This window comes from Orcinus orca, chromosome 14, assembly GCF_937001465.1.
Source record: "Orcinus orca chromosome 14, mOrcOrc1.1, whole genome shotgun sequence".
NCBI classification, from domain to species: domain Eukaryota; kingdom Metazoa; phylum Chordata; class Mammalia; order Artiodactyla; family Delphinidae; genus Orcinus; species Orcinus orca.
The window spans coordinates 9,723,688-9,749,571 of NC_064572.1; the positions used below are offsets into that span (position 1 = coordinate 9,723,688).

General features: G+C 50.2%; 2 long non-coding RNA genes across 3 annotated transcripts in view; one reads left to right on the forward strand and one right to left on the reverse strand.

The window, feature by feature from the left end:
* Nucleotides 1-25,884, forward strand: part of LOC125960972 (uncharacterized) — a 210,015-nt gene that overhangs the window by 183,557 nt on the left and 574 nt on the right. The gene's annotated exons all lie outside the window — the stretch shown is intronic.
* On the reverse strand, nt 14,938-20,014 carry LOC125960969 (uncharacterized). Its single transcript, XR_007471228.1, has 2 exons — nt 19,735-20,014; nt 14,938-19,256 (listed from the first exon to the last, which is right to left on the reverse strand). It is a non-coding gene; the product is annotated as an uncharacterized LOC125960969 (long non-coding RNA).

A 25,884-nucleotide genomic window follows, 5' to 3' on the forward strand; every position in this document is an offset into this window, starting at 1 on the left:
CATCAACTGATGAATGGATAAATAAAATGTGATCTATTCATATAATGCAACATTATTTGGCGATAAAAAGAGATGAAGTTAAAAAAGAGGAAACGAAATGAAGTTTGGCTGCATGCTACGTGTGGCATGGGTGAAGCTTGAAAGCGTTATTCTAAGTGCAAGAAACCAGACATAAAAGGCCACATTGTATGATTCCGTTTGTATGAAGTGCCCAGAATAAGCAAATCTCTGTCTCCATGGAGACAGAAAGCAGAACAGTTACTGCCTAGGTCTGGGGAGCTCAAGGGAAATGGAAAGTGATTGCTACTGGGTGTGGGATTTAGGGGGGTAATGAAAATGTCCTAAAGTTAATTGTGCTGACAATTGCACAAGTCTATGAATACATTAAAAATCGTTCAACTGTACACTTCAAATGGGTGAACTATATGGCATGTGAATTATATCTCAATAAAACTATTACATATGAACAAGAAATAACCCAGAAGAAAACCCAGAATATTAATAGCCTAGACTAGATGATTAGAACAAGAAATCAATGGATTAAAAAAAAGAGGCAAGAAACATACCATTAACTCAATATGTGATAAAATTTGTACTCCAAGTCAGTAGTGAAATAATGAAATGATTTCATCAATTAGTTGAATAAATTATGACAAAGAAGTTGGCTAATCATCTGTGGAAGAGGAATAAAGTTAGATACTATGCTCACCGTATATATAAAAACAAATTCCAAATGGACAGAGGTAAATGGACAGCAAGTATTTAAAAATAGGCAAAAAAAACTCATCACATAGAAGGCCTTTCTAAACAAGAAATAGAACTTAAGTGCTCCAAAGAAAAAGGGGGGCAATTCTGATTACCTGAAAATCACAATTTATGACAAAAATGATAAAAAGTTTAAAAATAAGCAAGACTATTAAGAATATTGCTATGGACAAATGTTTAATGAACAAGATATAGAAGGAGTTTTTACAAGTCAATAAATAGAAGAAAAATAAAAAATTTTAGAAAAGATAGGAGCCGGTAATTAACTAACATAAAGAAATTCATATGACCAAAAAACACGTGAAAATGTATGCATGGAAGTTCAATATAAAATACAGATTTCTTTTTTACCTATGTGATTGGCAAAAATTAAAAAGACTGAAAATACCTAATGTTGATGGAAAAAGATATTCACTCTCATACAATGTTCCTAGGAGATAAATTGTTCATCTTTGAGGGATCAAAATTTGGCCATGTCTCTATACTTTTGTATTTATGCCATCATTGTAGTTCCACTTTAAGAATCTAGTCTAAAATAAATACCTGCACAGGTGCACAAAATGATAAGTAAAGATAATTGCAACACTGTTTGTACTAATAAAAAATTGGAAACAAACTAAAGGGACTATTGCTGGTGGATTATTGCATAAACTAGGGTACATCCCTACCACGGACTATCATGCAATTGTTAAAGTAATGTATACTGAATGGAAAGACCTCCAAGACACATTCTTAAGGAATGAGAAGCAAGTCTGAAAACAATAAGCATGGAAAGATTCCATTTATATAAAATGTCTATGTAAATATACAAAATGATTAGTAATGCTAACACAATTACTGTGGGGCATGTGATATAAGGGAAACAGTCCTCGTACTCAGTGCTTGTTTGTTTTCAATGAATACATATTTATGTATCATTTAATTCATTTTAATTGATACTTAATGAGGGACGCTGGTTAGATTAATTCTCAGTTTCTTTCCAGCTCTCCCCATCTGTGACTCCATATAAGCGTCCGTGGCTGCTGCCTCAATCTGTGTTTATCTCTGCAGAGGCAGGCAAGAGAGCCCTGCCAGCACTAGACTTTCTGACTTGAGGTCACCTCCGATCTGATAAAATACACAGGTGGTTAGCAATCTCGCTTTAACCAGTGCCTTCCAGAGTAAGCGAATCCGGTTGTAGGTCAGACTGTGAGACAGTCATCTTACCTTGGCATCAGAATCAAGCTGCGTGTTGGATGGTATAAACCAGGAGATGGTTCACGACGTGGTGCCTGTAGGCTGAAGAGAGTGCTGGCTTTGGTTTTCTCTAGCTGGATCACCTGTGCAAAACTGGACACGCACGTGGACCTGCCAAAGAGGAAGCCATGGGCCGGGGGATGCGGGGTGCTGGTGGCCCTCCCCACCTGTCCGTTAGCCTTTTGCTGCTTCAGAGGACAGATGGGTTTTAGCAAGAGAAAGCAGAGGGCCATCCTATCTGAGAGCATCAACTGTGTCCATGGAAGACTCTTGGGTGGTGTCGCCAGAAATCTAGGCGAGATGCAGAGACCCTGGACCCACGAGGTACACAGACCATCTTGGTTAGGAAACCAGTTGCAAAGAACAGAAAACTTCTCAAGCTATCATTTCGCACTTCAATGCATAAAATGTAAAGTTACATCTGGGCCACACAGAGAAGAAAACTGAAACATGAAGGTTAGGTGTTGGGACCTACCTTGCCCTCCCCACCCCTTACTCTCTCCTCACTATCTCACAGACACACACACACACACACACACACACACACATACCCCTCTTATAGCTTCTGAGGGCCCAACTATTCTTTCTCCTTCATCCTTCCTCTTCCTGCCTTCTGTCTGTCCATCCGTCTGTCTGTCTGACTCTCTCTTTCTCTCTCTCACTCAGTTGGCTTCTGCTTTCAAAAGTCCAAAGTAACCATTCATTTCAGGTATGCACCATGATCTCGGCTTTCGATATCCCAATTCTAAATCAGAAGTGAAAGGCCTGGTTGTCTCAGAGCAACCTAGGAGTCGGCCCTGACTTGGTCTTAGTAATTGCGCCTTGTCTTAGCAGTAAGAAAGCAAGAAGAAAGGCAGGGCAGCAAGAACCGTGGGCAGGCTGGACTCGGATTCTCTGGGAGGAAGGCCATCGTTGGAAAAGGGCTGCATCAGGCAGCACAATAGAGTCTCGGGTTGAAAGGGCACTTGGAACAACACAGCCTCCTCCCCGGGGTCCCCTACGTGACCCTCTTCATGTTTGCTGTTCGGCCTCTGCCGGAGCGTTCCAGAGACAGGGCCTCCCTGCTGTAGGTCATCCTGGTTTAGAGCAAGTCTGACCAGACCAGGGTCCTGGTGCGGATTCTGAGCCCCGCCTCTGTCTGCCCAGCAGCCCTTCACTGTACACTCCCTACTGGAGTTACACCAACTCTTGAGAGTTATGACCATCAACTCTTGGAAGACTCTGTAGGGGCATATGCCTAAAAGCTGTATTTCTGCAAATCAGTGTGAAATCAGTGAAGAAAAACACCCCTTCTGTCTACGCAGTTCTTCCACCTCTCTATTCTGACTCTTTGGGTCACTTGGTGGACTGTTGGTTTAGCTGCTGAACTGGAATTCATTAACTAACACAGTCATTCATTCATTCAACAAAGATTGACCACGTGTCTACTAGGTGGCAAGTGCTACAGGCAGGCACGCAGTGTGACCAGAGGACATGTCTCTGCCCTCAGGGAGCTTGTGGTTTATAAGGAGAAAGGGGTTAGAAAAAGAGCTGCACAGTGTCCATTGACAGAGGAATGGATAAAGAAGATGTGGTTCGTATATATACAATGGAATACTACTCAGCCATAAAAATGAATGACATAATGCCATTTGCAGCAACATGGATGGACCTAGAGATTATCATACTAAGTGAAGTAAGTCAGAGAAAGACAAATATCATGTGATATCACTTATATGTGGAATCTAAGAAAAATGATACAAATCATTTACAAAATAGAAATAGACTCACAGACATAGAAAACAAACACAGTTACTGAAGGGGAAAGGCGGGGAGGGATAAATTAGGAGTTTGGGATTAACAGATATGCACTACTATATATAAAATAGATAAACAACAAGGATCTATTGTATAGCACAGGGAACTATATTCAAGACATTTTAATAACCTACAATGGAAAAGAATCTGAAAAAACGCATATATATATATATATATATAATGTATAAGTGAATCACTTTGCTGTACACCAGAAACATTGTAAATCAACTATACATCAATAGAAGAAAAAAGAGAAAGAGCTGCACCATCATTCATGGGATGAAAGGGTTGTGAAGGAAAACCCAGGGGCTGGGAATGGTAGAAGAGGGGGACCAGCCCTGTCTGAGTGATCAGAGCATCTTTTCTTAGGAAGTGGTGCTGAGGCTGCGCACAGCAGCAGGAGGGATAAGTCACGGCGGAAAGGGAGGCCTTTCGGGACAGGCTCGGGAGGGGCCTGTGCAGGGCCCAGAGGCAGAGGGAGTTTGACCAGCTTGAGGCAGGAGGAAGAGGCCGGGCTGGCTGGAGGTTAGTGAGTGACAGGACGGGCCGAGGGAGGAGGCCTCCAGGAAGGCCTGCAGGGCACGGGGCAGAGAAACGGGGAGGCCGCTGCCAGACTCCAAGCGGGAGAGTGGAAAGGTCGTATTTTTATTTTTAAAAGCTCACTCTTGGGCTTCCCTGGTGGCGCAATGGTTGGGAGTCCGCCTGCTGATGCAGGGGACGCGGGTTCGTGCCCCGGTCCGGGAAGATCCCACATGCCGCGGAGCGGCTGGGCCCGTGAGCCATGGCCGCTGGGCCTGCGCGTCCGGAGCCTGTGCTCCGCAGCGGGAGAGGCCACAACAGTGAGAGGCCTGCGTACCGCAAAAAAAAAAAGAAAAAAAAAAAACAAAAAACGCTCACTCTGCTGTGCAGAGAAAATCAGTAGGAAGGCAGGGTGGGTGGGAGAAGCGCAGGTAGGGGGTATCGTGCATCTCCAAAAGGGAGACAGTGGCTGTTTGGACCAGGAGGGTTGGGAACAGGAGAGACCTCAGAGGTGGAAAAATGTCAAAGTCAGTAGATTTTAAGTGGTTTTTTTTTTTTTTTTTTTTTTAGCCATACCGCACAGCAGGTGGGATCTTAGTTCCCCAACCCGGGATCGAACCCGTGTCCCCTGCATTAGAAGTCAGAGTCTCAACCACGGGACCACCGGGAAGGTCCCCCTTAAGTTATTTTGAAGGCAGAGGACTCTGTGATTCTTTGGAAGGGGAGGGAGGGAGGTACGTCATATTTATTGACGCAGAGAATGATAACAGTGTAGATGTGTCATAAATTCACTGTGGGACCCAGTATGTGAGAGCTACTCGGGAAACATCCCAATACAGGTGTCAGGACTCTAAGGGGGAAGATGCCTAAGCTGAAGCCTGGGGTAGTTCTAACTAGAATTCTGCGGGCAGCCTTTACGGGATTGCTTGGAGCAAACTCCATCTCATTCAGGTTCTCGTAGATAGTGTCATTCTTCACTCTTCTGTAAACGTGGAACCATGACAATCAAAATGCAAACAGTTGTTTAGTGAATAAAGCATCTTGAGTAGACATGTTTCTCTTTGGCCTTTTGGGGAATTGAGACAGTTTCACAGCTCAGCCATCATGTCACCATCACGCTACCATTGTATGACACTTTCCTCCTTTCTCACCAGCCTTTGCTTTCTGTAATCTGTCCATGCGAGTGAGTTTCTGGGCTCTGGGGCCTCCTGGGGGAGTAGGGGGTGGTTCTGTGGCCGCGCCAGCAGGACCGATTTCTAATTAGAACCCAGGCTAAGAGTGAGGGTGTATGCGAGCCTTGCTCTGATGATTAATAGGAACACCTTCAAAATCAGCTGATCAAAGCCCATCTGCTCAGAGCTGCAGCCTAGGACGAGGGCTGGTCCTCAAAGCCTCGTTCCCGTGGGTTGAACCTGAAGCCCTCCGCGGCAGGGTCAGGCCCCTGGGTTCCAGGCTCTTCACCTCACACCACACTGCCCCTGCTCTCCTCTCATCTAAGCCCACAAGGGAAGGCAGGCTGGCCGCAGCCTGTCTCGAAGGTCCTAGAGCCACCAGGAGCGGATGCAGATCCCACCTGGGTGCGCCCAGGATTTTGCATTTACAGTGACTAAAGGGGATCCCCAGGCAGGGGACTCAGACTTGCAGCCTTGCCTTGGGCATGTCTCTATTTTCTTCCCTCACCATGCTAGCCGGGACTGGCCACCAAGGCTTAGATGAGTTGTCACACCCTCTCCTGTCCCACTGCACCCCTGGCCCCTACTCACCCCGTAATTATTTGTTCAGAAGGTCCCTGGCCCAAAGAAACCTCCACTCATCTCCATCCAGCCTCAGGCAGCCCCACTGTGGGATGAGCAGCTTCTCGGTGGCTGTGTCTGTATTCGTGCACAAACAGACCTGGAGCCCTGGCCCTGGGGGTCTGTGCCACGGCCCAGCTTCACAAGGGAGGGCCCATGGGACTCAGAAGGTGGCTCCCAGGGCTACCCGCCAGCAAAGGGAGGAGTGAAGGTAGAAGCCGGCCCCCAGGTTGGGGTGGTGCTCAGATGGGCACTGCCAACATTTGTCTCTATGACTTTCCTTTTTTGGACTTTCTATGCCTGTCCTGACCATGTTCGGAAGGACATGGTCCTTGTTTAGGTACATTGATACATCTAATTAGGTCATAGACCTCTCTGGCCTGGTTTCCTTTCAGGTTCTTGTGAGAGACTTTACATAGTTCAGTTCTGGGCTGATTTCATGATTGGAAGAGCATTTCTCCAAGAGCCATCTTCAGGCTGATTTCACACATTCCAAGAAAGAAAACTCTGGGGACTGATTGCAATATGTGATTTCTTTGGCCAAGATGTCCCAGAATCATAACAATTTCCGCTGTCCTAGGAAACATCCCTCATCACACTCTCCAAATGTGGGTCCCAGAGGGGAGAGGAAAAAAAGATTGATCTAAAGCCCGTAGACTCAAGACCTGCCAGGGAGACCATGTGTCTTCAAGGACCTCTGGCAGCCACGTTTGTGGTGTACACAGTCCCAAAAAGAGATTAGGAGAGAAGGTCAGCATGAAGCATGCTAAAACACACATTATTTTAGCAATTTCCACCTCACAATTAGGTCCAGTTGTACAGCATGGTTTTGAGGTCAGTACTTTGCAACTCAAAACACCATTCTCTAGGAACAATGTTATAAGAGTCACGCTACATAACTGTTCCCCCAAACCTACTTCCCTCTCCCTGGAAGATCCAGCTCCGGTGATGAGCAGCTCATGCAGGGATTATGCAATTATCAGAAAGATGAAAGCACCAGGGCAGAGCACAGCGGCCAGGCAAGTGGCGCAGAGGCTCCAGGACCCTGGCAGCGAGGGTTCCTCCCGGTGCAATAAGAGGTCGAAACTGGCCCTATGCGCAAAATAAGGATGCAAAGGCGGGGTGTCTCCTGTGGCGTCAGCCCTCGCGCAGGTAGGCAAGTCTTGCCGTCATCGTTCCACCTCCAATGTCAGCGCCCAGGTTCTTCCTTCCCGGGCTCATACTGCCTGCTTGAATATCAGTTACAGAATCAGTCGGGATGAGTTTGGGGTCTACGTGGCAGAAACGCCTAACTAAGCTTAATCAGCTCTCTCGTGGAAGAGAAATGCTGGCGGTTGCAGAGCAGACAGCGGGGGTCCCACCAAGTCCCCCAGCACCCAGATCCCTTCAGCTCTTTGCTTATCCATCCCGAGCACGTGCTCCGGTTGGGGGGGGTGGGAAGGGCATCTTCTCCCACACTGTCCACTCTGGCCACTTGCATCTCACTGGCCAGAGTACGGTCACGTGGCCATAACTAACTCCAAGAGAAATGGAGAGGTAGGCTTGAAGCTGGGCACATTGCCACCCACGTGTGCCCAGGGTTCTGATCCTACGGAGGAAGGGGAGAAGGGTTGATGTGAGCACCTAGCAACCTCTGCCACAGCAGACATGTGACTGTGAGCCCTTATGTGAACGTCACTGGCTACAAACGTGGTGATAATAATAACTCCTGGTGTTACCAAGTCCAAGCGCAGACTGCTCACCGCACAGAAGGCCAATAAATTGAGAGACGAGCCGCTTTATTGGAATCCAGCAGACTGAGAAGGTGCTGGACCAGTGTCCCAAAGAACCATCTTACTGAGTTAGTATTCAGGCTTCTTTTATACCGGAAGGGGATGGGGTGTGGTAGGTTGTTGCAGACTTCTTGGCATTGGAATCCTTTGTTTTTGCAGCTGTCAAAGTGGGTCAGGTCAGGATGTTCCTGTAAACCTCCAACAAGGCAAGTGTTATTCTCTGTTGTGCAACTCTTTACCTCTATGTGAGTGGAAAGTGTTACACCTTTAAAGGTCAGAGCCTTGAGAATGGGCTGCCCTGTATATTTCAGGCTGCAGGCAACATTCTTAACTTGTAGCAAAAGAACAGAATACTCCAAAGTTAAAGAAAAAGATCCAGTTTGGAGTCAGATTTGTTCTTCCCTGTTACAGTGCAGAGCTCCAGGCTAAGTGTTTAAGCACACGCTCTCTTAATTCTCATAGTGTTGCTGTGAATTAGACGGTTATTATCCCAGTTTAGTGATGTGGAAACCGAGGCCCGGAGAACACACCAGTAGATGGCAGAGCTGGGATCTGAATACTGCAGATTTAACTTTTTTGCCCTGAGACCAGCAAAGGTCTGAATATGTAGTGGAGCCAGTCCGTGCAGGATTTGGGACTGCCCCGGCCCATGGCCACAGATGTGTGGACTTCCCATGGCTGCATTCACACGTGTCCCTGTTAACCCCAGGGATGGGGGCCTGCCCTTGTGCCAAGACACAGCTGGATGGAGAATCTGACTTTCTTCAAGTCCCCTTGCTGCAATTTTGCTCTCATTAGCTCACAAGGTGCCCCCTGTCCATCCCGCTTTCTTTTAGTGTCGACATTGTTGGTTTCAATCATGTCATTCTAATGCCAGGCATAGAAAAGGCACCCAGCGGAAGCACCTGCCAGATTAGGAAGGTGTTGCTTTGCCAGCAGATGTCAGAGGTCAGAGCTGAACACAGTAGACAGGAGGTGAGCTGCCGTGGAGGGCAGGGAAGCGAACACCCCTTCCACGGTGGTAGAGCCCTTACATAGATAGTGTTGTAGCCGGTCTAACCCCACATCACCCCTGTGCGGTGGGGCTATGACCATTCCCACCTCGAGGCAGAGGGATGCCACCGATTACTCAAGGCCACTCAAGTTAAAACACAGGAGAGCTGAGTCTTTCTACCACCCAGAGAATCCAAGATGGGGAGTCAGGGTCAGGAGAGGGGACAGGGGACAGGCCAGGGGTCACAGCGGAGCAAACACAGCCAAGTCAGAGCCAACAGCCAAGGTCAGAGTCCAAAGCTGGAGGCTAAGGCTGAGTCAGGAACGGTCACCAGGGCATGAGAACGAACGCTGGGGCCACGTGGGGAGGCTGACACTGGGCCCTCAGGCCACCTGCCTTGGGACAGAGCTGATCTATACACTGGCGTCTGGGGGGCAGACAAGTCCCTCCCCGTCACATGTGGTGCTGCAGTCTGGGACCAGGCCGAGTGGGCCCTGGAATCCAGTCCCGGTGCTGCTGGCCTAGCTGGGGCTCTGACCCGAGGAAGGGGCCTTTCCTAGCGGGACACGTTTCCTGATTCCTGCAAAGATGCCTCGGAGGCCAGCGGCATCCTTGGAAGCAGGTGTGTCCACCAGAGGACAATGCGTTCCCCGAGGCCTCACCTCAGCACCTGGTTCCCACCCCAGCACGCACATAGATGTCTCCTGGGGATACGAGTCAGAGACTCTGAGTGAGAAGGGGCCTCACGGGACCTGTGCTGGGCGTGAGTCCCTCCCTAAATGCCACCTCCTGAGGGGGCCTCCTGAGGGGCTCAGACGCTCCCTCTGCTGGACTCCCAGCCCTTCACCTGCCCTCTCGTGCTACAGCCTCCAGTTACTTGTGCATGAGCCCTACCTTCCCAGCATCCTCATGACCTGCCTGCCTCTGTACCCTGCAGCGCATCCAGCCCAGGCCTTGGAAGACGAGTACTGAGAATTCCCACTGCCCTTTCTCTGTGACCTTTGGCTTCTCTGGGGCTTCACTGATCTGCCCGGCCAGATGGAAAGGACTGAATCGACTCCCTCCAGCCCCCTCCCACAACGATAACATGATGATCCTAAGAGACTTTAATCACAGAGCCAACGAGCTCCTACTACTGGCCAGACGTCGTGAAGACATCGTATCATTTAACCTCCACCACAGGACCATGCGTTTTGTGTTACTATACTCACTGTGCAATGAGGGACCAAGAGCTCAGGGAGGGTAAGTGATTTGTCTAAAGACACACAGCAGAATTGAAACTCAGTTTTTATGCCAAATCCCAATATTTCTCTCTTTTTCCCACATAGCATCATTATTTCAGTTCACAATAAGCCTTTTCTTCAACATCTAGCATAATGCTAGGCACTGTGGGTCCAATGATAAATGAGATACGATCTCTGCCCTTAAAATAATTTTGCTTATGGATTCTAGCAGAGAAAGATCATCTGAGTGGAAATGATATAATTTTATGAGTGTCAGCAAACGCACGATCAAGCGCCATGGCCTCTGGAAGTTCTCCGTTCGCTAACGGTTCACAGCCCATGATTACAAACGGCAGACTTCCCCCGCCGCGCCAGTGTCAGGAGTGCGGTCCCTGCCTGTCCAAAGGCACGGCCAATGCTCGCAGGCTGGGTCCTGCAGACAGGAGCTCGGTCAGAAGCGGGCGGGCCTGCGGGGCTGTGTGCACAGTTGCTTTGGAGCTGCCTGGGGCTGGGTGACGGAGGGAAGACGGTGGATGTTCCAGGTCTATCCTCCTCTCCATCCCACCCGTTGCACCCCACCAGGGCTGGTCCCGGTGACAGTGTCGGTGGAACTTCTTCTGTAGACATTTCGCATCGTTCCAAACTTTACCCAGGGACTCTCTTTACAGAACAAATAGCAACTGGGCTGCTTTGTTCAGCGGGGGCAGGCAACAGAGAAAGAAATCGGAGCCAGGATTCTAATCCGCAAGGTTACACTGGAAGCAGCCCCAGGCCAGTTGTCAAGCAGTTTCATGGAGCTGAGACTCTAGTTGCTATGTGGCTGCACAGGGAACTCGCCCTCTGCTCCACGCCTCGTTCTCACGGCCCCTGGAGCTCTGCAGAGACCTTGGCCGTGAGCAGCTAGCCCGCCAGCCTGGGGATGAGCTCCAGGAGGGGATGGCGGCAGAGTGTGCGCGTCCAGGAGACTGTGGGCAGGTCTGAGGCTTGGGCACAGCTGCGTTCCTGCGGGGCGGGGGTGTGGACTGCTGGCTGCCCAGCTTTTGCAAGGCTGTTCCCTTGCTCAGGCGTGGCCACATGCATCTGTCCCAGGGGCTGGTCATGTGCTTTTCTGTCTTCTAGCAAACAGACAAGACCTGGAAAGGGAAGTACTTTGGACGGCAGGGGAAATGCTTGGGTGGGGCCTTGGGTCAAGCTGGGGCAAACTCTCCATTGACCAGCAGACAGGGGTCCAGGCTGTGAAACTTGGCCCCTGGTTAAATGTCTTTGAACGAGGGAAGGTACAGGACAAAATGACAGCGTCATCTGGGGAGGGGTTGAAAGAGAAAGTGGGCGTAGAGGGAGGCATGCAGAGGTGAAGTGGGAAGACGCATGGCAGACCCTGGGGGCCTGGAATCCGAGGGCACCAGCTTCCTGGGGGAAGAGGGGGACTCAGTAAGCGTGCAGCTGACAGTCAGCTTTTCCTGGACCTTGAGGACGCAGGAGGGATGCCTCCTTCAGGAGGGGGCCTGGGAACTACCCTGCTCTTCACACCTGTGCACTCGAGCAGGTGCGCACAGACGCCCCGACACACACACCGACACGAGCACACACGGGTCCCCCTGGTTCCAGGGGCTGGTAAGCTATAGACCAGCATCTCCAACAGAAATAGGATGCCAGCCAGCTACGCAATTTTAAATTTTCTGGCACACATGTTAAAAAAGTAAAAAAAAAAAACCCAGATACAATTCATTTTAATAATATATTTTGTTAATCAAATATATCTACAGTATGATCAGTTCACCATGTAATCAAAATAAAACTGATTAACGATCTATTGCATGTCTTTCCACGTCACAAAGTTGTGACTCTGACGAGCCCACTGAGAGGAGAGCTGAGTTCTGATGCTCTGCGGGTGTCACCCGGACAGATCACTCATCCATCTGCACCACGCTCCCTGTTTGTAAAACGAAGGGCTCAGGCCAAGGGGACACCTTGGGCGGGATGAATTAGCTCTAGAATTCGAGCAGCCCTCCCAGGGCTTCAGGACCCTCCCACCGTCAATGGTGGCTTAGCATGGTTGCATGGAGGGAAGAAAATTATGGGGAACACTCAGAATGTTCTGGAAAGCCAGGTTTCCTGGGGAAAAAAAGCCCCGATTTATCAATGCATGATGTAGATGCCCCCACCCTGGCCCATCTCAAGCTCTCGATGACATAACAGCCATCTTGCCAAATTCCCAGAAAGTCTCAGCTGGCTTGTAGGAGGCAAGGCAGAGCCCGGGGCACCGCGGTGAGCTCACTCCTGAGGCGGAAGCCCGTTGGTCACGGTGAGTGTCAGGGTCAGCTCCACGGGTGTGCGACCGTGAATGGCGTGGGGCGTTAATACCCTGTGGTCATGATCTTAAAATTCTTAATGACTTAAGTTTTGAATTTGTGTTTTGTAAGTGAAGTCTAGTGGGGCAATAAAGCATGTGCTCGCGTGGTTACCAGGGGATAAGGGTGGGGAGGGATACATTGGGAGATTGGGATTGACATATATGCACTACTATATATAAAATAGATAACCAACGAGGACCTGTTGTAGAGCACAGGGAACTCTACTCAATAGTCTGCAATGGCCCACATGGGGAAAAGATTCTAAAGAAAGAGTGGATATATGTATACGTATAAGTGAATCACTTTGCTGTACAGCAGAAACTAACACAACATTGTAAAGCAACTATACACCAAAAAAAATTTTAAAAACCTCAAAACCCATGTGTCCTCTTGACTCCAGTTGGTCCGTCTCTTGCTGCCTCCCTGGGATGGGGCTTCAGATACAAGCTCCCCCAGCCCCTGGCACCCCAGATGCCAGCTGGCCTCCCCCAGGTGCCCTCTCAGCAGCCGCTGCCATCTTCCCACCCAGCGGGGACCTGAGCACAGCACGGGGGGAGGCGTGGCCCGAGACGGTGACAGCAGGGGACCCTGTGCAGGCGAGCCACCTTGATCCCGGCACCGAGCGTGTCTTGGCCCAGAGGTTGCAGTCCCTTGGGGGCTGCCGTGGGCTGGGCCATGGTCCCTCACTGCGGTGTCTGGCAGAAGGGGGGACCCTGCTGAGCCCCAGGATGGGGACCCCAGGAGCCTGTGAGGGTCTGCACTCACCCAGGGGATATCCCCCTGTTCAAGGGGGTGACACTCAATAGCAAATACAAAACAACATGGCAGGTAGTGAGAGAGGGAGAGGAGGGGGAAGGAAGGAAAAGTTCTCAACTGTAGTGTCTTCATCAGCACATTTTCCCTACTGTTTGAACAAGGAGACCTGCATTGCCACTGTGCACCGGGCCTGCCAGTTATGAAGCCAGCCCTGGTGAGCACCGCTGGGCCCTGACCGGCAAGGGAAGAGAAGAATTCATTAGGCCAGCAGGTGCGTGGGATCGAGTGGCCACACTCCTACGTTCAAGGCCGAGTTCCAGCATGTAAGGCCCCTCTTTTGCCTTTTTATTTTCATGTACCTCCGTCCCCCACCTGCACTTCACATCCACGTCATGAAGTTCTCAGAGGTCCATCCAGTCCTTTCTCCACCCATTAACCGACGCTTATTTATATCTATGGACAAGCATATTAAAACTCCTTTGTTGTTTTGTAGTGTTTGTTTCAAATTATATCCGAATGGTATTGTGATGTTCTGCTCTTCGTTTTTCTTCATTCTGCATTACCATTGTCCTTTTGAGGCCCAATTATTGGCTCTGCAGACCTAGGTTATGCCACCTGGTTGCTTTGATTGCTGGCGAGGCTGAAAACCTCTTCATAGACTCACTAGACTAGGGTCCCCCGCTGTGACGCCTACTCAGATACGTTGCCTCCTTTTCTATTCATCTTTTTCTCTGGTTAATTTGCCAGAGTTCTCTACATATTTAAAATACCAACGTTTATCTGTTATAGAAAATGGCTAGAACTTATCCCAGATAATATTTTCACCCGTCTTTTTTTTTTGTCTCAGATGCCGGTTACAGAACAGAAATCTTGACTTTCTTTCTTTTTAAATATATATATATATTTTATTGATGTGGAGTTGGTTAACAATGTGTGTTAGTTTCAGGTGTACAGCAAAGTGATATATATTCTTTTTCAGATTCTTTTTATTGGCCACGCCATGTGGCATGTGGGATCTTACTTCCCTGACCAGGGATCGAACCTGTGCCCCCTGTGATGGAAGCATGGAGTCTTAACCACTGGACCACCAGGGAGGTCTCTCTTTTTCAGATTCTTTTCCCTTATAGGTTATTACAAAACATTGAGTATAGTTCCCTGTGCTATACAGTAGGTCCTTGTTGTTTATCTATTTTATATATAGTAGTATGTATATGTTACTCCCAAATTCCTAATTTATCCCTCCCCCCTTGACTTTCAAATTAGTGAAATCAATCAAATTTTCCTCTTCTGGCTTTCCTTTTTGTATTTTGTTTAATAGAGCTTTTCCCAGTCAAGGTTATAAAGAGAGTCACCTACATTTCCTTCTGGCTTTATAGTTTTCTATCGTTTTAAATCTATTTTCTAGCTTTCTAGCTTCACCCATTATATTTAAATAGGTTCATGAATCTGGAGTTTTTGAAATTTTAATTGTGTGAAGTCCAGGATTGGCCTTCTACAATTCTACAACTTTACACAAGGATAGAAAAAGTGGGCAGAGCTCCAAGGAGCCCACAGGGAGGGGGGCTGGGACTCAAATAATGAATCAGACTGAATGCCAAGTGAGGAGCTGTTAACAGCCTAGGATGTGGCAATTAGACACTCCTACAGCATCCCTATGCAAGCTAAGAATTCCCAGATAGGATTACCTTTTTTTTTTTTTTGCGGTACGCGGACCTCTCACTGTTGTGGCCTCTCCCATTGCGGAGCACAGGCTCCGGACACGCAGGCTCAGTGGCCATGGCTCACGGGCCCAGCTGCTCCGCGGCATGTGGGATCCTCCCGGACCGGGGCACGAACCCGCGTCCCCTGCATTGGCAGGCGGGATCTCAACCACTGCGCCACCAGGGAAGCCCAGGATTCCCTTTTATTCGAAGCTTCGCTTGTAACCAGGTCTTTGTCCCTTTGGGCTTATATTCTGTCATCCTCTGATGTGCTAAGCACTTGACGTGAGGCCCAGGGATGCCTGGCCTGCCTGTCCGCTCTCCACACACAGATACCCATGGACACCCACTAGCTGTGAGCCCTGGAGGGCTGCCCCGTCCCTGGCACAGGCTGGATTGCCACTCCCCATTCCTCACCCTCCTGACTTTTGAGGACATTGGGATCTGCTTGTCTGCAGCGGCTCTGGACTCTGCCTTCAGTCAGGTTCCCTTTAGCCCCACAAAGGAGTCCCAGCAAAGAATTGTTGCATGATTGAACCTGAACTCCAGGGGCCTCAGAGGGTCCTGGCTGGAATGCCGTGCACTTTCCATGGCCTTTCTGAGTTGTCCACTGACTGCCTTAGCTCCTCGCTCCTCTCCACAGACATCCACCCAGCACCTAATACTTGGTGACAGGATGCTAAGAAAGAGGCAAGAATTTGAAGAAGAAGCTCACATGCTAGTTGCAAAGGTTCACGCATGAAAATACGATCTGATAACGGTGATGGCCGCGGCAGTGCACCGTCAGTGTGCATTTGCTAAGCCCCTGGCATATGCCGGGCAGGATTTTCGGCACTGAGACAGAGGATGGGGCAGGGGCCCCCCGTCTAGAAGGGGTGTGCAATGCTGTTAACAGCTCGCTTTTATTGAGCGGCTCCTTGTGTGCCAGGTGCTTTTCTAAGTGCTTCACTCGTCTGTACTCTTTCTATTATCATCCTTCTTTCGTATGTGGGGAAACTGAGGCCCAATGAGGCCAAGCAGCTGTTCCAAGGTCACACGGGTCCTGTATTTGAATCCAGGAAACCTGGCGCCAGAAGCCCTGTGGGGTGGCCCGTCGGAAGAGACCTATGGTGAAGGAGCCCAGAGGGGAAGATATACTATTTTCTAGAATTCAAGTGTCTTCCTGGCAGCAGTGCCAAAGTAAAGGGGCACCCGGGACACATGTTAGCATGTGTTACACGCAAATGGGCATCCCATAATCTCATCTCAGTTTTTGGCGTGACAACCGTCAGTGAGGCACCTGGTCTGTGTCAAGGGACGTGCCAGTTGTAAGGGATAGAAAATGCGCTGCGAAATGGACAGTGGGCACTTAATAAGTGTCTGTTGAAAGAACGAATGATTGAGGTAGTAACTGAATAAACGAGAGACAACGTCTCTTCTTCAGGTAGGCCAGCCAGGTGAGTGATATCACCGTGGTCCGTTTGATGGATAAAAGGCAGCGGAATTGCACAGAAGGGCTTGTGACTGGCGAAGTCTACAGAGGGATGTGTCAGGGGCACCCACGTGCAAAGTCGTTCCTGGGCATGGCTTTGAAGGAGGAGCGTGAGGTCGTTGGGCGGAGAAGATGGGAGGGGACGTACGAATGACATCGTGGTGGGTTTAGGAAGCCGGTGGGCACGTGAGGGGAGGGAGGCAGGGTTTTATGCCGAAGCCTTCCGGTTAGGTGCTGGGCGAGGCAAGACGGACGTTTCACATTCCCTCCCGCCTGCAGCGTGGTGCTGGGGGCCACGTGCGGGTGGGGGCAGAGCCCGGGAGGCCACTCAGGAGCTGGGGGCCGGATTCCAGGAAGGCAGTGGCGGCAGCCATGTTTGCGAGAGAAGATGGAAACGCGAGGACACATCTTCTGGGGTGGAACATTAGAACGACCACTACCACCGCAGTGTCTCTTGATGATGGACTAGATGTAGCCAGCGAGGAGGTGCTGTGACCTAGGCTGACTCCCGGACTTCTGGCCCGGGTACCAGGCGGACGCTGTTACCCACTGAGATGAGGATGGGAATGCAGGGCGGAAGCTACTTGGGGAGGTGGTGGAGGGCAGTGCTGGGGCTCCTGTCTAGTGATGATTCTCTCCTCTCCTGCAAGACTGCAGCCACCCCTTCTCTTTCTCTATGTGCTTTGGGGGAAGCTGACCCAGGGCCAAGTTCCAGGGGGCCCTGCAGGTCATAGCTCAGCCCTGCCTGCTGTGATGAGCCCTGAGACGAAGATGTGGCCCAAGTTGTGCAACTGAAGTGAACCTTCTGAGTCTTGCTTGATCCTTGGGGAAGACATGTGTCTTCTCTCTCTCTCTCTCTCTCTCTCTCTCTCTTTCTCTCTCTCGCCCTCTTTCTGGGGCAGCCACCCTGGGGGCAGGAGAAGAGTCAGCCTCACAAGGAGGCGGACCTCCTGAGCTAGACAGAGACACGTACAGGAGTCAGGGCCTTGGGAGCGTGGCTGTGGCACCAGACGAAAGCCCTTCAGAAACCTGTCTGACCTTGATTCCCTGTTCTGTGAGCCAAAAATTCCCTTAGGGTTCAAGTCTGTTTGAATTGGGTTTCTGTTAATTATAATTGAAAGCATCCTAATTGACACAGAAGAGCAGACTTCTGGTTGGGGAATCTGGAGCTCGGAGAGGGAATTGACGTAGAGATGGAGAACCAAGAAGCAAAGCCTCCGCTCTCGGCGAGAGGAGCCAGTGAGCTCTCGGAAGCAGAGGGTGGTTTGTAGAAGTGGCTTCCACACCACCGGAGGCTGCAGGGAAGGCAGTAGGGGAGCAGTGGGAAAGGTCTGGAAATCCTGTAAGGCTTATAAACCGCCCTGCGCCAGGGGCTGGCACGTAGAAGGTCTATAACGCAAGGTGACTCTACTTAGAAAAATGAAATGTCTATTTGTTTTGGTAGCTGGTAGGCCCCTGGTGGCCCTCATGAGAGCCGTCGGGGTCGAGGGTAGCGGTGGAAATGGAGGTTGGTTCCAGGGCACCTCGGGTGGACCTGTAGACAGCCAGGGAGACTGCCTCATCGTCAAATACAGATCAGACAAGGAGAGAAGAAAGGCAGCTATTAGCAAAGGAGTTTTTCAAGATGAGAGAAGGCAAGCGATGTGTACAAGCTGAGTGGAAGGAGATTGTAGCGAAAAAGAGGGAGAAGGTGGGGATGGAGGGTGCCCTTGAGAGAGGTGGTGGAAGCTGGGATGGGGCGCCTGGGAAGGGTGCTGGCCTTGGTGGGGCCAAGGGACCGCTCACCTTGCCAGGTGGGAGAAGAAGGAAGGTGGGTAGGAGTGAAGGGGGCTCAGGATGGCAGGGAGACGGGGAGGCCAAGGCCGGAGGGCGTGGCCAGAGGGGGCTGTCAGAGCTCACGGCTTCCAGGGGGAAGCAGGTGCATCCAGGCGTGGCCTTGGCCGTGGGTAGCTGCCGTGGGGAGGAGATGAACCTCGCGGGAGGCAGAGGCAGAGACCATCCTCCACGAGCCTGCTGCAGCACCAAATACACCCCCACACACACGCAAACACACACACGCCATTCTCCCACCCTCCCGGCGTGCACCTGCCCGGTCTCACCTCTCACCCACCTCCCGCCCTCACGCAGGGAGGCAAAACACATTGAAAAGGGGTGGGTAGGAAGGGGAGCCCCTGAGGATGTCACACGTCACCTCCAAGTACTTGGGGTGGAGTGTTAGCCCCTCGGAGGGACAGTTCACTGCAGAGGCTCCGCAGCCCAGGTGGCCAGTCCGCAGTGGACAGACCAAGGTACGAGGAGGAGAGGGCGGTGGTCCAGGCCTGCCGGCCGCCATCCCCACCAAACGGAGCTCCTGTGGTTCGAGGGGATTTTCACCTGGCTGCACGGCAGCAGGGTCCCTGGAAGAGTCGCCGCTGGCCGTACAAGCAGGAAGGCCTGGTCACGGCTCGACCTGCTCTAGACCACTGCTTCCTGCTCTCCTCGCGAAGTCCGGAGAGTCAACCTCAAAGCCAAGTGCGCTGAGCACACAGCCCAGCTGATGTGTTAGATCCCACCTGGAGGGGGCAAACCAGGAGCCCAGCCCCAGGAAGAGAACTCTGTCTCAGTTTCCCCGATATCCAGTACCCCTTCTGCTTCTCACCTGAGCGTGGACGCGTCAGGAGCTGGTCCCTGTAGCAGCTCCACCCCTTCGGCTCCAGCTAGCAGAGGCGATTCCACGGAGGAAGCCTGGAAACGTCCCTGCAGAAGAGCTGGCTGAACTACAGTGCGGGGTATGCGGCCGGCCTGGTTGGCGCAAGGCCGAGCAGCGTGGAGGTGATCCAGTGGCCTTGCGTGGAGCGGCGCAAACAGGAAACAGCCTGCCTGTCATTCCTGGGTCCCTGGAGCAACACGGGAGCCTCGGGAAACCAGTGCTGGACACCTGCTGGAGCCAGGCACAGGCCCAGATCGCTTTTGTTTTGCCAGATTTAAAAATTTAAAACTTGGGGGAGGGGTGGGAGCGGGAAATGCTTTCACTGCAGATGTTTACTTTGGCATGGGACACGGGCTGGCATCCCTTAAAATGAGTTGGCGCCTGGCTGGGGAAATGCATTGTTGCATCTCTTTGCAGCCCCATTCCCGGCTCAGCGTGCCCCAGCCGGCCCTGCCCTGGGGCGGTTTGCAGGGAGCCTGGAGCTGGGGCTGGGAGCCGGGTCTCCACCCACGTCCTGGGTTCTTTATGGGGAGAGGGACGACCAGCCATCTGCAGTTTCCCAGGCCCAGCCTCCCTGTTTTAACCCGGCCCTGAGCGACCTAGGCTGGGAAGGGGCTGCGGGCACTCAGAGCTGGTACTCAGGGGGCGGCCCAGGTGAGTCTCACCTGCCCAGGAGTGGTGATGCGGCTCCCTGACGCTGGGCACTTGGACTGCCTTGGGGTTCCCAGCTCAGTGGTGTGTCCTGCCTGCCTTCCACAGTCCCACTGGCTTTCTGCTGCTGCTGCTGCTGCTGCTGCCCAACAAGTCCCGGGAGACACACAGCTGGGCTGATTTACAACCATCTGCCCGAGAGGGTGGTTTCCACAGGGCCGCCCAGCCTGAAAGCAGCCGTCGCCAATATAGGTGTTTGTGGGTTTGAATTGAGAAACTAGTCCATCATCTTGGTGCACCCTGCCAGAAAACGAAAATGACTTTACAGCAACTACACTTCAATGAACACACACACACACACACACACACACACACACACACACACACACACACACACGTGTATTCCTATTGGACAGCACTGGTATATAAGATGCATTTTCTTTCTTTTCTAAACATTATTGCTGCAGGATTGATTTTTATCTTACTTAAGTATCACTCATGCTCTCAATTATTCTTTAAAGATCATCAATGATATTCTGGTAAATTCCTCTATACATTGCCAACCACCTCGGTCCAGAGGACAGAAATGATCTAGAAGAGTTGGATTATGTCATAGGATCATTTCTAGAATTCTTAATTTGATGACCTCAAAAAGATGCTAATTCTATCACTTTCAATACCCTTGGTTATTCTGTTTGACAAATAAATCGTCAAAACAGGGACGAAAGGACTTTTTATGAAGTTCACCCCCATATTTTGTTTGTTTGATCTCTGGTGCCCACAGTGTAAGACGTTCTCCTATCATGCCTGGAAAGAAAGCCTACCGTTGTACTTCTCACAGCAGCAGGTGGGAGATGAAATGAGGACCAGACGAGTCGTGGGAATGAGGACTGACCAGCTGGCGTTCCTGGCACCCGTCTTTGCCCTCAGCCTCCTCTCGGCAGACAGCGCTCGGTCGGTCCTTGTGTTGTGAGAGACGTCACGGTGAGTCGTGAGTCCTCTACTGAGAAAGACGTCTCTCCTGAAGCACCACCCCCTAGACGCCAAGGCTGTCTGGAAATAGTCTGTGGCGGGGGAGGAAGAAGAAGGGGGAAGAGGGGGCATGGTCACGGGAGGTGGTTAGGAGTTCTATTTCAGTGGGGTGAGCCATTCACGTCACTCATGGAACAAAGCTCCCACAAGTACTAGCACTGTACTTGAGAACATTATCCATACATTATCTAGATCCTAGATGCTGCTGAGATTGTTCCTTCCAGGGTTTTCTGATATTTGACAACTCCTAGGCTCAGCTATCACCCTTAAAAAGCACAGGCTTGGGCTTCCCTGGTGGCGCAGTGGTTGAGAGTCCGCCTGCCGATGCAGGGGACACGGGTTCGTGCCCCGGTCCGGGAAGATCCCACGTGCCGCGGAGTGGCTGGACCCGTGGGCCATGGCCGCTGAGCCTGTGCGTCCGGAGCCTGTGCTCCGCAACGGGAGAGGCTGCAACAGTGAGAGGCCCGCGTACCGCAAAAAAAAAAAAAAAAAAAAAAGCACAGGCTCCTCCAGGTGGAAAATGGACAGAGGGCATCTTGAACAAGAACTCACTGGGAGTCTCAGCTTCCTCAGGCCAGGCTCTGCCCCTTCTCCTAACCTCAGTGTACGAACACTCCTGGTGAAGGACAGCGGGGTACGCCATCCTGGGGTGACGTAGCCTGTCCAGCCAACTATTGAAGAGCATTGACCTCTTAACTTCAGAACTGAGTCACGCCCTAAGCAGTGGGCTCGGCCAGGGCATGTGGACACTCCTCCTACTTTCTCTCCCCGCCAAGGCCGGTGAGCGGAAAGGAAGCAGAATCTGGGGGGAGTGCACATTAAAACTCTGCCCTCTGCTTGTGTAGCAGTCAAGGGCACCGACAGCTGTTCCGCGGCTCTCTCACAGCCAGCCACGGCCTAGCACTGGCCACAGAAGCTCTGTGAAAACAAAGACTACCTGATTAGCCCCTTGATAACTGCCCACGGCACTGTTAACCATGACCTCTCCAGGTATAAGTGTCAGTAAGTGAGTCAACACGAAGTCCCAGAGGCTCAGAACAGAAGTGGCGGGCGGGGTGGGGGGGGCTGGCCCCATGTCCTCCATGACCACAAATTCCATCTTCCTTTCTGGCTGGGCTCTGCCGGCTTGGGTGCAGGGCCGAGCTGGGTGTTTCTCCTTTTGGAAGAACAGGAAACTGGGCAATGCTCCTACACCTCTGCAATGGTGATGTGGGAACCTGGAGAGCCTCGAATCTGACCTGTTCTACATCTGTGCCTTGATTTTGCTCAAGGGCTCAACGGCCAGGTTGGAAATCACCACGGGAGCCAGGCTGTTAGCGGGTTCAGTAGGATAGAGTTTATGGTTTCAGGCAGTGTTGAAAAATTAGGATTTCCCCGAAGATTCCTCGTCTCAAAGCTATCCAGTGATGCTTCTTATTATTACTTCCTTGTCTTGACCTAACTTGACCGAGATTAATCAAATCTTGGGTACAGATATCCTTACCCAAAATGCAAACAGTGCCCCAAATTCACAAACCCAGCACTTCCTTTGATACAGCTGAAGAATAACCTTACTGCAGACCGTGTTATAAAGCTGGCCTTGCCTGGGTTCCCAGCCCTCAGTCCGTCCATCCAGCACGAGCCCTCTTTTCTATAAGGTGAAGCAGGTGGTTCCTTCCAGCTCTGTGGCTCTCCTTCCTTCCAGTTAGTACCAGGGCCTTCTCATAATGGCCTTTGTTGTTTCTTCCTTTGAGGCATGGTTTCCAGGCTTCGGAACCCTCAAGCGCCCCCGAAGCTATTCATCTTTAATCCCTTCCCCTGCTGCCCTGGCATCTGATCTCACCCTTTAGCTCATCCAACCTCCTTATCCTACCAGATGCTCCAACGGCAGAGCTAACTGTGAACGTTTAGGGCCTGGAGCAAACCTTTCAGAATCATTCTTCCTCCGCTCTGCATTAATTACCAAATTAATCACTCTTTGGAGAGAGGGCTTCTTTCCTCCGTTGCTTCTCCCGCGGGCCTCCGGAGCACAGCTTCTTGGAATGACGTCTGTCTGAATACATGGCAATCGATCAAACTCTGGCTGCCTTCTGACATCCAAGGAGCACCCTGGTAGTGTTTTATATTTTCCCGCATTTGTTCCAACAAGTCTTTATTTTTGGTGAGCCTGAGTTTTCTGGGTTCTCTGTGCTTATCCATCTCAAGTCCCTGCAAACTCACTCATTCATGTTCCCATCCCTAACCTTTTAAACAAATGTATTTCTTTTTAATTGTGGCGAAATACACATCAACTTGACCATTTGCACCATTTTTAAGTGTTCAGTGCCGTGGCATTAAGCGCATTCATATTTTGTGTGATCGCCGTTATCCTCCATCCACAGAACTGTTTCCATCTTCCCAAACTGCAAGTCCATGTCCATGAACAACAGCTCTCCAGCCCCCTCCCCCAGCCCCTGGCACCCACCGTCATTCTGCTTTCCCGTGTCTATGAATCTGACTTCTCTGGGTACCTCCTGTAAGTGCAATCATACAGTAGTTGTCTTCCTTTTGCTGGTTTATTTCACTTAGTGTGATGTCCTCAGGTTCATGCATGTTGCTCCCTGTGCCAGAATCTCTTTCCTTTTTTAGGCTAAATAAAATTCCGTAATAGGTATATACCATGTTATCCATTCACCCATCAGTGGGCACTTGGGTTGCTTCCCCCTTTGGTTCCGGTGAATCCTGCTGCTATGAACACGGGTATGTAAATATCTGAGTTCCTGCTTTCAGGTTTTGGAGGTAATGACCAGAAGCGGAATTGCTGGACCACATGGTAATTCTGTTTAATGTTTTGAGGAACCACCATACAGTTTTCCATAGTGGCTGCACCGTTTTACATTTCCGTCAACTACAGGTAAGAGTTTCAATTCCTCCCCACCCTGGCCAACACTTGTCCCATCCCTATATCCTTTTCATTTACGATACAATTCATCACAGGGCGTAATTCAGGAGAGGGCAACGAAGTCTCAGAGAAGAATGAAGATAACGGGTTTCTGGAAGCGGCCACAGTTATTGCAGGAGGGCTGGCTGTGTCATATTTTCTAAGCAAGGTATCGCAAATGGTCATATACGTGGGCAAATATGTTTATAACTAAAATATACATCTATAAGTTAGATGTTCACATCTATTAATGTAATGTATTTAGACGGCAGAACCAAGCTCATTCACCCAAGTAGTTCTTTGAACAAGTGAAGGTGGGAATCTTGGAGGCATCTTTCTGCACATGGCTGCGTTCTTGGACAATATCTAAACAATATAATTTCACACTTGGAAATCAGTGTCACCGGCAGGAATAACCCTCATACAAACAATGAGACAGTAGACAATTAGGGTGGCCAAGTTTATTTAGTTCAACTGTACATTTCAGGGCAAATCATTTAAGAGGTTCCTGCTTTGAAAGAACAGAACAAGAACCTGTTAAATTAAGAAGAAACACTGGATTTCAGAGTTCAGCTCGACAATGAAATTAGTACAAGCGGTGTGTCCCTCCTAGGCTTGTCTCTTGAACTAGGTCACTGCCATGCTTCCCTCTACTTACTCAGCAGCTCAGAGACGAAACGCTTTTAGAATGATGCTGGCTGAACAATGAATGGCCTTTGGATCGTTTAAGTAAGGCAACTATACTCCAAAAAAAAAAAAAAAAAGAGTAGCAACGGAAAAGAACCAAGGAGGAGTCAAGGGGTTAAACCTGCTGACCCCTGTGCCCTGCTATAGGTCGTGTCTCCTACTTCCCCGAACAATGCTATCTCGAGGTCTCGAGTGCTTACTTTACAGGGATATAGAAGGCCCAGTCTTGGAATTCTCCATGCATAGAAATGGGCATTGTGGATTTCAGCCTGCTGTTTGGCAAGCCCTCAGCCCAGATGGGGTTCAGTAATGACTCCTGCAAGGTGTTTAATCAGATCCTCGAAGAGCCCACGACTGCCGTGTTTAATTATTCCGATTTAATGGAGCATTCAGCTGGATCCCACTTGGTTTGCGAGCAATGATTACGGTCACGGGGAAGAGGGGCCGAGGACCCAGACAGACACCCGGGACCCAGGGATGCGCTACACAGAGATGGAGGAGCTCTGCCAGGGTCTGACATCTCCAGCTGCAGATGTGTATTTATAGCCGTTTTCTCTGAGCCAGCACTGATTTAGTCGAGGCAGATGATTTACTGAAACGCTAGGGCTCTGAACCTCCTCCTGCACACGTCCTTCCTCCCGACTTCACTGCACAGGGAAAGGCTGAGGGAGCAGCCGATATTCAAACAACAGAACTTCTACTCCAGCACCTAACGGCCTGATTAATGGATGCTGATGACCAGGACATTGGGAGTCTAACCCTTCATCGTGTTCTTTAATAAGCGGGCAAAGATACTTGCATGTCAAAGGGGCAGGTCATTTTTTATCTGCTCCTGTGAAAAACCAAGCTGCTCTGCAAATTTTAGGTAGGTCTCTGATATGAGGGCTGGAAAACGGAGGGTGGTATATTTCAGAGTCTGCAGACGCTAATGGTTGAGTCAGAATTTCGATTGTAAGGATTGAATGGGGCAGTGAATTGTCTTATAGTAAGATGAACTGGAGGGCGCTTAAAAGATTTTTTTTAAAGTAACTTAAAGGCCCTGAATCTTATAAAAAATGCAAGAATGTCACCTTTGGAAGTGACGCTCATTTAAACCTTTTGTAAAATTCACGAGATTTTCTTTGGGCTTAAGCTTCTGCCTAATTCCTGCTACTGAAAGTCAGGAAGCTTGGTCTTTGGGTTAACTTGGAGGTCATAGGTCAGAAACCCAATGCATTCCTTGGATTTTGCGGGTTTCTTAACCATGTTCCCTCCTAAGGAGCATAAACAAACACATTTCTCTCCCACCTGCCTCTAATCAGGTGTTGAATTAAATCCAGTCGACTGTGTCTACGCTCCTCTCTGCTAGTGACTAGCATGCCCAAACTGTGTCGGCTAGAACTAGGGAAATGCTTTTCAACTTGTAAGCGCCAAATCCACACACGCTCAGGTGAACTGGAACTCTTTCTTACTAACGAGTCACCCCAAAGAGCAAAGCGTCTGTAAAAATTTTCATCACCTCCTCCCGCACACCCCCAATCTTGGAAATTCTCAGGAAAAAACACTG